This window comes from Physeter macrocephalus, chromosome 6 (genome assembly GCF_002837175.3).
Source record: "Physeter macrocephalus isolate SW-GA chromosome 6, ASM283717v5, whole genome shotgun sequence".
Lineage (NCBI taxonomy): Eukaryota > Metazoa > Chordata > Mammalia > Artiodactyla > Physeteridae > Physeter > Physeter macrocephalus.
Window position 1 is genome coordinate 47,271,840 of NC_041219.1, and position 12,640 is coordinate 47,284,479.

The following is a 12,640-nucleotide window of genomic DNA, read 5'->3' on the forward strand; positions in this document are numbered from 1 at the left end:
ACACCACACACACCACACGCACACCACACACACACCACACACACCACACACATATACCACATGCACACCACATACACCACCACACACACCACACACACACCACACACACCACACACACATACCACACACACACCACACACATATACCACATGCACACCACACACACACACCACACACACCACACGCACACCACACACACATACCACACACACACACACCACACGCACACCACACGCACACACCACATGCACACCACACACACCACACACACACACACACACACACTCAGGTAGAGAACTTGGAAATCACTCACACAACTGTGGAACAAGGCTGCCTACACTTAGCATTAGTCTGTACTTTAAATGACATAGTAGATGGACAGCCCAGGGCCTGAATCTTGCTACTGCCCAATATGTTTATCAGTAAGCATGGCACCCTTCTGTTACATGACCAGTTTATTAGTTTATGATTTCATTTTCCCTGGAACAAAGGTTAATTTACATATCTTCGTAGATGATCTTTACCAGCCTTGAAGCTGATTGTCAGTCTATCAGAATCTAAGCTTTTTAAATTAATGCTTTGTAAGTTTCTAACACATGCTCAAGGCACTACAGAAAATTTAGATATGTGACATCCAGCAAAATGCTGACAGTCTAATTGGGATGGTTGTTCGACAGTTAACTTTTAATGAATGCCTACCAGTACCCTATGAGTAAACACACTTTGGTTCCTCACTCAGGATGCTGACTGTTCAAGAAATACATGGAACCGTAGTATCTTGGATACCAGCAGAAGCTTCCTTTATCCTTGAGATCTAGATAAGTTTGCCTCAAACATCTATTTTCATCATCTTGAGGAAGTGCTAAGTCTCCTAGTGCCTTCCACTCATTTCCAGAGTTTTCACTCTATGTAAGCATCCTGTTACCTCATTCTGCTTCACCTCAAGTGCAAACTGATTCTCCATTAGAAATCTTGTCACCCATTCTTGGAAAGGATCTGCCTACTTCAAGCTGGCTTATCAAAGTAAATTCCCAACAAGCTCAAGACACTTCTATGAGGAATTCATACATTGACTTCTAAAAGAAAAATTTCTCCATCTCATTACACAATTAAAGGACAATATATCAGATTGAACCATATGAGATTGCCAATATTTGACCACCTTTGGATTACCAAAACAGCATATGGTACAACTTCGTATGATTAAGAGATTTTTAGTGGGAATAAACACAATAGAAGTTTGTGTCAGCATATTGAGCTGGAGCAATATAAAGTATGCTTTACTACATGCAGCACTGAATAAAGGCCTTTGGCTTAGTGAGGCTGACTTTGGGGTGGCAAGTTCAGCATGTGACTATAATTAGCTCTGTGCATTTGAGACTTAATCATCACACACACACCACACCACAGCCACACACACACACCACAATCTCACACACACACCACTGTGGTTCCCTCCATCTTCCTCACATCAGCCAGAACAATCATTTTAAAATACTGATCTCCTCGCGTTACTTCCTTGCTTTAAAAACTCCAATTGCTTCCTATTGCCCTTAGAAAACTAAGACCAGAGTCCTTAATGGTGTCACTTTAAGGCCTGCTTTTAAAGGCCTGCTTCTTTCTCCACGACTCTGGCCGCCGGCGCTCCTTCTAAGCAGTCAGCAAGTGCCGTCAATGTTACTTGGACAACACCTCTTCCATCGACCCCCTGCCCTCTCCGTCCCTCACGTCACTGCCCCCGTTCGTCCTCACCCATCTGGACTCCAGAAAGAGCCCCTTAGATGCACCCAGGTCTCCAACTCCTTTCTGCTCCATCCTCCTCTGCTGCCAGGATTTATCTTTCTAAAGCACAGATACAGTTACATTACTCCCTGGCTTAAAAAACGTGCAAGGCAAAACTACACACGTGTTAAAATTTCACAGGACTATGCACCAAGAAATAAAATGAGTGCCTGTCAAAACTGGTGAAATCTGAATAAAGTCTCTATTTGTTACTGGCACTGTAGCAAAGACAGTGTCCTGGTTTGCTAAGTGTGCTATGGTTATTCTGTAAGACGTTACCACTGGGGGAAGCTGGGGGCACACGGGAACTCTCTGTACTGATTCTGCAACTTTTTTGTGAATCTACATTGTTTTTAATTCAAAAAAAAAAACAACCAAAAACATGTACTTGCACCACTTCTCCAGGGTATACAGACTGAAATCAAACTCCTAACTGTAGGATGTAAGATCATTCACATCATTAATAACCTGGCCCCAGGAGACTCTTCCAGACACCACAGCTCCAGGCCTGCTGCATTTTTACACAGAAACTGAATGAACATACCACGGGGTCCCTCACCTCTGAGTATATGGGTTCATGCTTTTTCCTCCTCTTCCACCACACCCCAATTCATCTTTCAAGACTAAGGGTAGAGCCCCTCCTTCATGAGGCCTTCCTATCCTCCTTAAAACTAATCATGCCTTATATCTGGAAAGGTCGAAAACTCTAATTCAAAGAGACACATGCACCCCAATGTTTACTGCTGCACTATTTACAACAGCCAAGACATGGAAATGCCCATCGACAGATGAATGGATAAAGAAGATGTGGTACATATATGTATACAATGGAATACTACTCAGCCATAAAAAAGAATGAAATTATGCCATTTGCAGCAACATGGATGGACCTAGAGATTATCATACTAAGTGAAGTCAAAGAAAGACAGGAAGACAAATAGCATATGATATCACTTTTATGTGGAATCTTTAAAAAATGACACAAACTTATTTACAAAACAGAAATAGACTCAAAACAGACATAAAAAAAACAAACTTATGGTTACCAAAGGGGAAATGGGGGAGGGATAAATTAGGAGTTTGAGATTAGCAAATACAAACTACTATATATAAAATAAACAACAAGTTCCTACTGTATAGCACAGGGAACTATATTCAATATCTTGTAATAACCTATAATAGAAAAGAATCTGCATATGATATCACTTTTATGTGGAATCTTTAAAAAATGACACAAACTTATTTACAAAACAGAAATAGACTCAAAACAGACATAAAAAAAACAAACTTATGGTTACCAAAGGGGAAATGGGGGAGGGATAAATTAGGAGTTTGAGATTAGCAAATACAAACTACTATATATAAAATAAACAACAAGTTCCTACTGTATAGCACAGGGAACTATATTCAATATCTTGTAATAACCTATAATAGAAAAGAATCTGGGGGGCTTCCCTGGTGGCGCAGTGGTTGAGAGTCCACCTGCCGATGCAGGAGCCACGGCTGCTGAGCCGGCGCGTCCGGAGCCTGTGCTCTGCAATGGGAGGGGCCACAACAGTGAGAGGCCCGCGTACCGCAAAAAAAAAAAAAAAAATCTGAGGACTTCCCTGGTGGTGCAGTGGTTAAGAATACACCTGCCAATGCAGGAGACATGGGCTCGAGCCCTGGTCTGGGAAGATCCCACACGCTGCAGAGCAACTAAGCCCGTGCGCCACAACTACTGAGCCCACGTGCCACAACTACCGAAGTCTGCGCACCTAGAGCCCGTGCTCCACAACAAGAGAAGCCACCGCAATGAGAAGCCTGCGCGCTGCAATGAAGAGTAGCCACTGCTTGCCGCAACTAGAGAAACCCCGCACGCAACAACGAAGACCCAACGTAGACAAAAATAAATAAATAAATAAATAAATTTATTTTTTAAAAAAGAAGCTGAAAAAGAATATACATATATATGTGTAACTGAATCACTTTGCTGTACCTGAAACTAACACAACATTGTTAATCAACTACACTTCAATTAAAAATAATAAAATTAAATAAATAAAAATTTAAAAAAACTAATCATGCCTTTACAGACAACTTGATCTTATAGTTTTGCTTTGCCAATTGTTTTATTTAATAAAGAAAAGGACAGGGACTTCCCTGGTGGTCCAGTGGTTGAGACTCCACTCTCCCAATGCAGGGGGGCCAGGTTCGATCCCTGATCAGGGAACTAGATTCCGCATGCTGCAACTAAAGAAGCCCGCATGCCGCAACTAAAGATCCTGCATGCCGCAACTAAGACCCAGAACAGCCAAATAAATAAATAAATATTTTTTAAAAAAGAAAAGAAAAGGACAAAAAGGTCAAAGGCACCCATATTTCCATTACCTTGCTAGGGGCCAAAGCACGTCAAGAATAAAGTATTAATACCTTCCAGTCCATCCCTCTAGTCCCACGTCTATCTTCACTTTGATTCTCTGCTTCCAGACTTTTCTCTTGGCTGTTTATCTGTGGGCCCTGCTAGTTAGTCAGTGAGCTCTTCCAGTGGAGAGAATCAGCTGCACTCATCATCTTCCTGTACTCAGCACCTACCATGGGGCCTGGCACGCAGGAAGCACTCTATTAATCTTTGTTCTCAATGGACCACAGTTATCAACACCTAACACTGCAAGGGTAAGGAGCGTGGGCTAATTTTACCCTTGATCTTGAAAGCCAAGCAATGTTCTGAGCATGAGCGAGGCACTGTGATGAGCTCTTTAGGTCACCCCTGGCTTTGCACCATCTTCAGTTTAGGTTTTCTACATAAAGAGAATTAATAAATACGATTATATCAAAACTTGTATGGTGGGATTTCCCTGGTGGCGCAGTAGTTGAGAGTCCGCCTGCCAATGCAGGGACCACGGGTTCAAGCCCTGGTCCGGGAAGATCCCACGTGCTGCGGAGCAACTGCGCCCGTGCGCCACAACTGCTGAGCCTGCACTCCAGAGCCCGCGAGCCACAACTACTGAGCACACGCGCCACAACTACTGAAGCCTGCGTGCCTAGAGCCTGTGCTCCGCAACAGGAGAGGCCACCGCAGTGAGAAGTCCACGCACAGCAAGGAAGAGTAGCCCCCGCTCACCCCAACTAGGGAAAGCCTGCATGCAGCAACAAAGACCCAACACAGCCAAAAATAAATAAATAAATTTATTTAAAAAAAAAAACACTTGTATGGTAAGGTAGAAAATAGCAAGGATAATAAAACCAATGCCCCCCAAACAAGCACCGAGTCACAGACCATCAGATGCACTTATTAACCACAGGCAAAAACATGATTAGAAGGCTATTCCACTGATATATTTGTTTTACTTGCCAGATAGGTATTGATGTCCAGTTTCTAACAGATGCTATTTATATCAGAATCATAACAAAAGTGCCATCCATCTGCCTTGGCATCCAGAGAAAACATAATTCAACACGACAGTAAGAAATGTGCATAGCCAAACAGAAATGGCATCAGAAGCAAAAACTGTTGGAACTCGTATCATGGGGGGAAAATTATCACTTGACAAAACTGGAAAAAGTTGCAAGCAACACAAAAAATTTTGGCAGTTAAATCCAAATACTTGAGAAAAATCTTCTCCTTGTCTGTTCTGATATCAAATGGATGTTTTGTCATATTTTGGGGCACATACACTTTAAAGCTCCCTTTTTAGACCTTCCATACACTCACTCCCTCATTTACTGAGCGTCTTTACTTTCGGACAGTGGAAAAAATAAAGGGTTTGGAGTCAAGAAGACATGGAGTCAAACTGGTTCCACTATCTACCATGCAAACTTCCAAGTTAATTAACCTCCTCCTTACCCAGTTTCCTGAACTGCAAAATGGAGATAATATCTCTCTTTAAAGCACGTTATCCATAACTTGGAATCTAGGGACAAGGCACACATGTGTGCATTTTTAGATCTTCAAACTCAGAGATTAAATGCCGAAGTGTGTGTGAGGTGATTTCTCTAGAGAGAGGATACATGGCTTCCACCAGGTTCTCGAGGGGCAAGTGACACACGACGGTTCGGTGCCACACTCTGAAGGCTGTGACAGGACTCAGGTAATGTATCTAAAGAGCCTGACACACAGCAGGCTGTGCTCACTCCTGGACAGTTGTCATTAACTTTGGGTCCTGGGAAGGCACAGAAACATGAATCAGCCAGAGCCCAGGGTCAAAGGCAGGGAGACCGTTACGGTGTAAGGTGTTGAGGGTCGTCTCCGGGTTTCACAGGACAAGAAAGAAAGGCAAACCAAAGTCTGTCCAGAAACACTCCAGCGGGAGAAGACGACAGGGTGGAGGCACCGGGCGTATCGGGACAGTGAGCTGGCCATCACTGCAGGGTCCTCAATGCCTAGACAGGGCCTGGCATACAGCAGGTGCTCCATAAATAACTGTTAAGTAAACAAATGACTGGGACCAACCCAGGGTCCAGGAGAAGACCATCTACAAATTCCCAGGAAAAAAACAAAATTCAGAAGGTGCTCCTGAAAATTACTACTATTCAAAAAATTTTCATTTCAAAAATCCTACGCAAATACAATCATACACATGCTCTCCCTTAATAGTGAGGACACTGAGCCTACACCCTGGTCACTCTGTAGTAAAGCCGGCCATCCAGGGCTTGGTTACGAGCCCCAGGAGAGATGTCCTTTAGATGGAGGCATTAGAAATGCTTTCCTTTTTTTCCAAAGGAACTAAAATGCCTTATTTGCCTGGACAAAAGGAATTCAATTTCTTTCTTTTTTTCTTCTTTTAAATTTTCTTCTCCTGGGTTCAAGAAGCTCACAGCTAATAAAACAAAAATGAAGCAGACTCACAAATATCGAGAACAAACTAGCGGTTACCAGTGGGGAGACGGAAGGGGGGAGGGGCAATATAGAGGCGAGGGGAAAAAAGGGGTTATTATGGGATTATATGAAATCATGTGTGTGAAACTTTTGAAAACTATAAAGCACTATAGAATTTAAAGAATCTTTCATTCAATGGAAAAAAAAAAAAGAAGCTCACAGCTAAATTTGCAGCCCGACTGTATTAGCCATTACAGATGATCTGAGTATTCTCTTTCCTCCTGAAGTTACTTTCCTATTTTACCATATTGTACATATTTTTACAAGTCACCTCGAAGCCCAGTGGGACTTTTGGAGTACACACGTATCTGAGAGTGTAAGAGCACTGGTCAAGAACACAGGCTCTGGGAGTTCCCTGGAGGCTGGTGGTTAGGACTCTGCACTTTCACTGCCGAGGGCCCAGGTTCAATCCCTGGTCAGGGAACTAAGATCCCGCAGGCCACACGGAGGGCCCAAAAAACAAAAACAAAGAAAAGAACACAGCCTCTGTCACCAGGCAGTCCTGACGCAGAAGCCACGCGTCACCATCTATCAGCTCTGTTGTCCCTTAGCTTCTCTGCATCCCTGCTGCCTTATCTATGAAATGGGAATAATAACTGTACTTTTTCATAGGCAGGAAGTGAGCACTAAATTAAAACGGTAATGTGAGGTCCCAAAGTGCGCCTGGAACACGGTAAGTGCTCAATAAGTATTACCCAGGAGGAGAAGTGGTAGTAGAAATAGTCAAACTGCAGAAAAACATATGAAAAGATAACAATCGCGCCTGAAACAAATTAAACAAAATAGCAGTACAAGATTGAAACCGGAGAAAAAAGTGGAAAACGAAGCTCTTTCGTGCTGGAAGTGCATCGTGTTCATATGTTATCTCTATTCACCGAGTTTTCTCAAATGCTCCTTCCCTTTCCATCTCCTCTCCTAAATGGCGTGGATATCCTAGATAGCACTGCGTTGAAGGTGAATTAATATTTAACTAGTACAAGAATTCAACCTACATAGTTGCACAAGCCTAGACCTGGGGTATATTCTTCGATAAGTATGCTGTACAAAAAGGTCAGCTCGCTAGTGGTATTTAAAGGAAGAAAGCGACTGTCAGCTTCTTGCCTCACTCACACCTTCTCATCTGTATTGTACAGCTTGTTTTTCAATCGTGGCAGGGGAAGGAGTCATCCAAGAAAAACTTCAGTGACTATCATCATCAACTAACCTTAAACATTCACTCGATACCTGTAAAGAGGCTTTATTAAAGCAACTGTCTGGTTAACAGCCAATGGCCTCCCACTGGATCCCTGCTCTGGGCGGGCACCGGACTCCTGAGGAGCTGGTTCTGTTTCCATGTGCCACTCAGCTGCAGGGGTCACAGCAGGGGCGCTGTAGAGATCTCTGCACAGGAAGAGGTGGACAGCTGGAAAAGGTCAGGGAAACGGAAGACAAAATGGACAGCAAATTTAAAGTCTCATGTAAGCATTTCTTGACAAATATCTACAAGCACCTGCCATGAGCCAACAACTAAACTGATGGTATAGGGAAAGGGAGAGCACAGGTAGCTGAAATAAATCCTTGCCCTCCTAAAGCTTCCAGTAAGGCTGAATGGGAAACAAATATGTTCACGGAAAATCAAAATCCTTGCTTGATTCACTTCCGACTCCCCAGAACTTAGCCAAGTAAATGTTGAATTGAAGACAACGGATAAAAGAAAGAGATGAAGGAACGGCAGGACGTGAAAGTCAAAAAAAAGTCTTTACAGCATTTCTGTAAGTCTACTCATTTAGGGGCACATACAACTTAAGAAACATTATTAAATTACTCCTCTTGAAAGTGAAGTAAGAGTCCTCTTAACAGGGGCAAGGCATCCTGAAAGGCAAAGATTTTCAGGAGAGAAGGAAAAGGAAGTATGGGGTGATTTAACCAACAGTGTTAAAGAACCTCTGAAATTTCAGAGTGCTTCCAAACAACATTTCTGAGAGAGGCAGGGATAACTCGTGCGGCCTGAGGAAGAAGAATGTTCCAGAAAGACCAGAGATTGTGACATGAGACATAAGTGCTGCGTATGAATTCTGGCTCTGCAACTTCCGGTTGTGTGATGTGGGGACAACCCCCTTCACCCCGTGGAGTTCAAGGCCTCATCTATAAGGCGGAGTTTAAAATATTCGAAAGACTGCTGTGGGGACGGATGAAATAAGGGACATGAAGCATTTTGTAAACTGGAGCGATGTAACCCTCAGAGATGCAGGGAGGCAGATTTGCCATCTTCCACGTTGCTTATAGTCGGTTTTCCCCACGCAGATAAGACGGTACTATTCACTGCAGTAGCCCCAGAGCCGACAACGGCTCCTGGCACAGGCAGGCGCGCCACACACATGTGTGGAACGAGTAAACGGGTCACCAGCCCTATGCCACGGACGGGGAGGGGACGCTCCGCGTCCCGGGGCTGTGAGACCCCCAGAGCTGCCCGCCCGGGCCCTCCTCAGCTCCCCCGGGCTCGCGCGCGCTCGCCGAGGCCGCGCCGTCTTACCCCGTCCCCTTCTCAACCCTCCGCCTCGCGGGGCCCCTTCTGAGCGCCGACGCACTTCTAAGCGTGGACCCCAAGGCCCCAGGCCGCAGAAGCCCAGCCCACTCGGCGTCTCTAGGACGCTGTTGCCCGAGCGCCGATGGCGCTCTCTGATTGGAGAACAAGTTTCCGCCCCTGGCAAGAAGCGGAGCTCCGATTGGCCAAGTCGACTATACGGAATTGGGGGACGGAGGGGCGTGCCCAAGCCTGCCGGTGGCTCCGCCCCCGCAGAGGGAACTTCCTCCGGAAATCCTTTCCCCCGGGCGCGGGAACCCGGTCCGAGTTCTGGTGGCTGGCGCCGTGGAAGTGCGTTTCTGTTAACGTGGGCTTCCTGCGAGCTGTCGGACGGGTCTCACAGAACCGATTCGAGCTGCGTGGCCACACGGAAGCCAGTCCCTTCCTGCGAAACAGACTCCCCACCTGTAAGAACCGAGCTTACCCACTCAGGACCTGGTATCAGAATGAAGGGAGGAATGTATCTAAAGCCGCAACCACTTGCTACGCCCTTTCTACATGTTAGCACTTAGGGCGATTGTGATTGTTGCATTAATTGGTGTGTCTGGTTGTGTCCTGCTGGCCTCCTTCAGGAGACCTGGTGAAGGCAGGACAAGGTTGCTCTGCCCACCCCTGTATCCGCAGCCTGCTCAGGGCCACACGTAGATAGTTAAGTAGATAGTCATCAGGTAAGCCAATTCTTACCCACGCTCGCAGGCTGAGTGGACGCTCAGTGAGTCATTTTGATAATAATAGTGGCAATGACAGTAGTTGTTGCTGGCCCTTCGGGAGCACGTCCCTTATCAGGCACCCAGCTAAGTACTTTACATGTCATTTACCCTTTTATCTTCATAACAGCCCTATGAGGTAGGTACTATAGTTATTCCCGTTTTACAGATAGGAAACTGAGGCACAGAGAGGGTCCAAGGACAGCTAGTCAACGGCAGACCAGGATTAGAACCCAGGCAGGCTAGGTCCCACGTCCTGCCCTTCATCACCCTGCCATACCACTCACGGTGAGAGAGAAGCAGTGGCCCAGAGGCTCAGCCTTGCCGAGGAATCCCCACCACACGTTTCTGTCAGCAGGTAAGTTACAGGGTGGCCTGCTGAGTGCCCCGGAGAAGGATGTTTTATGGTCCCTCTTGGCAGTCTGACTGTCCGTCACTGGTAAGCGAGTTTTTCTACTCATCAAGAGAGTAAATTCATGTCCTCTCTCTCCTCAGACCTCCTGCACTGAGTGAATGACCTCACCTCAGGTCCCACTGGGAAAACCAGTCCATAAGAAGGGAACAGATGGGACTTCCCTGGTGGTCCAGTGGTGAAGACTCTGCACTTCCACTCAGGGGGCACGGGTTCAATCCCTGGTCAGCAAACTAAGATCCCACATGCCTCACGGTGTGGCCAAAAAAATAGAAGAGGAAGGGAACACATGGTTGCCTCACAACTGCTTTGGCACTCATCTCTTCTGCTCTTGTTCCAAAAGGTAAAGGGTTGCTTTTCACAGAGGCTACTTCCGCCACTTGCGTCCTAAACCCCATTACCATTTGCCATCTCTTGGACTTCACTGCCTAGGTCAGCAGTTCTCCACGTGTGGTCTGGGAACCCCTGGGTGTCCTGAGACCCTTTCAGAGAGTCCATAATTGTCAAAACTATCTTCAGAGTAATAGTAAGATGTTACTTGCATTTTCAGTCTTATTTTCTCGTAAGTGTACGGTAGGGTTTCCCAGAAGCTACATGATGTGTGACGTTGCAACAGATTGAATGCAAAAGAAGATAGGAGAATCCAGCTGTCTTCTGTTAAGCCAGATATTAAAGAGATTTTTAAAAATATAAACTTCCTGTCTTTTCACTAATTCTTTATATTTTGGAAAACATAATTGTTCATTAGAATGTTAATATGTGATGGGTTTGTTGTTATTTTAAATGAATTAGTAAACAAGTATTTAAATTTTTTTTATCAGTTTCACTATCTAGTATGGTAAATAGTGATAGATATAACTCACAAAAAAGCAGAAGCTTTGGGGGACCCTCAGTACTTTTCAAGAGTGTAAATGAATCCTGAGGCTTGGTCCTGAGACCAAAAGGGCTTAGGCTAGGAGTCCCTAACCCCAGCTAGGAAACCGGGCTGCACAGCAGGGCGGGACCATCTAGTTGCAGGAAAACAAGCTCAGGGCTCCCACTGATTCTGCATTATGGTGGGTTGTATAATTATTTCATTATATATTACAATGTACTAATAACAGAAATAGAGTGCACAATAAATGTAATGCACTTGAATCATCCGGAAACCATCCGCCCCCTTCCCCACCCTGGTCCATGGAAAAATTGTCTTCCACGAAACCGGTCCCTGGTGCCAAAAAGGTTGGGGACTGGTGGCTTAAGTTATTGCCTCTCTGTCATAATAGCCAACAATCTCATTCATTCATTCATTCATTCATTCATTCTCTGTGTTTCTGTCTATCTTTTCTTCCCTCCTTCCCTGTTGAAACATGTTCTAGTGTCCCACATCTTTAACAAAAAAAGATTCTTTTCTAGTTTCCACCCCATTTCTCTTCTCCCCTTTAACCCACTTCTCAGGAGAGTCGTCTGCACATGCTGTCTCTCTTTCAGTTGCTGTTAACTCTTGATCAGTCTTAACAGAGGCATGGCTCTATTATTCCCTGACACCTGGTCAATTTTCATAAATATTTCTATACTTGACTTTACCTTACTTGACCTCTTAGTAGCACTCAACACAGTTAATCACTCCTTCCTACCTGAAACTCACTCTTATCGGCTACTATAATATCACATGGTCCTGGGCCTCATCCTGAATCACCAGCTACTCCATTCTTAGGCCTCACTGGTGATTTTCCTCCTCTGTATGGCCTTTGGACATGAGGGTCCCTCTGACTCTGACCTAGGTGGTCCTCTTATACTTACTGCCAGCCTTGACCCCCTCCACTGGTATGTATCAAAGACCACCTGGACTTCAGCCATCCACATAGCCCTTGATCTGCCGACCTCCCTCACTCTGACCCGTTTCAATAAATGGTACCACTCAGTCCCTTAACGATCATTGCTTCCTCCCTCACGTCTAGTGCTGCAGCAACTCTTGTCGTTCTAACGCCAGAATATGTGCCCTGTGATCTCATTCATCCATTCACTCCAACCTCACCGGCCCCACCCTGTCTTATGAGGAGAGAACATAGGCAGAGCCTTTATTGTGGCTTCCGGAGGAAAAGCAAGGCAGTGAACGTTCAGCGGGCTTAGCTTTGGTTAGTTTGAATAATTTCAGCAAGTCCTTTATTATCTGTAGGAGTTGGCTAACCCTGGGAAGAGCAGTCACTCCAGTGTTAGCAAGACCCCAAGACGTCAAAGCATCGGGAAGCACAGAAAATAAAAAACAAGGGAAATACCTGTTGTTTATCCATTCATCCGTTGATGGGCACTTGGATTGTAATGGGCACATAATTGTA

General features: G+C 45.1%; 1 protein-coding gene and 1 long non-coding RNA gene across 3 annotated transcripts in view; one reads left to right on the top strand and one right to left on the bottom strand.

Annotated features, from left to right (window-relative positions):
• The window catches only part of EFCAB6 (EF-hand calcium binding domain 6), a 239,175-nt gene extending 229,954 nt beyond the window's left edge, over positions 1-9,221 (bottom strand). Inside the window, exon 1 of the mRNA XM_028490698.1 lies at positions 9,153-9,221. The gene's annotated coding sequence lies outside the window, so the exon portion shown is untranslated. The remainder of the gene's footprint in view (positions 1-9,152) is intronic.
• A 241-nt stretch (positions 9,222-9,462) lies between these two features.
• Positions 9,463-12,640, top strand: LOC114486384 (uncharacterized). 2 transcript variants are annotated; one of them, XR_003680026.2, is made up of 4 exons: positions 9,463-9,610; positions 10,080-10,268; positions 10,406-10,665; positions 12,481-12,640. It is a non-coding gene; the product is annotated as an uncharacterized lncRNA (long non-coding RNA). The 2 variants fall into 2 exon arrangements; XR_008617520.1 differs by having other exon boundaries at positions 9,463-10,268.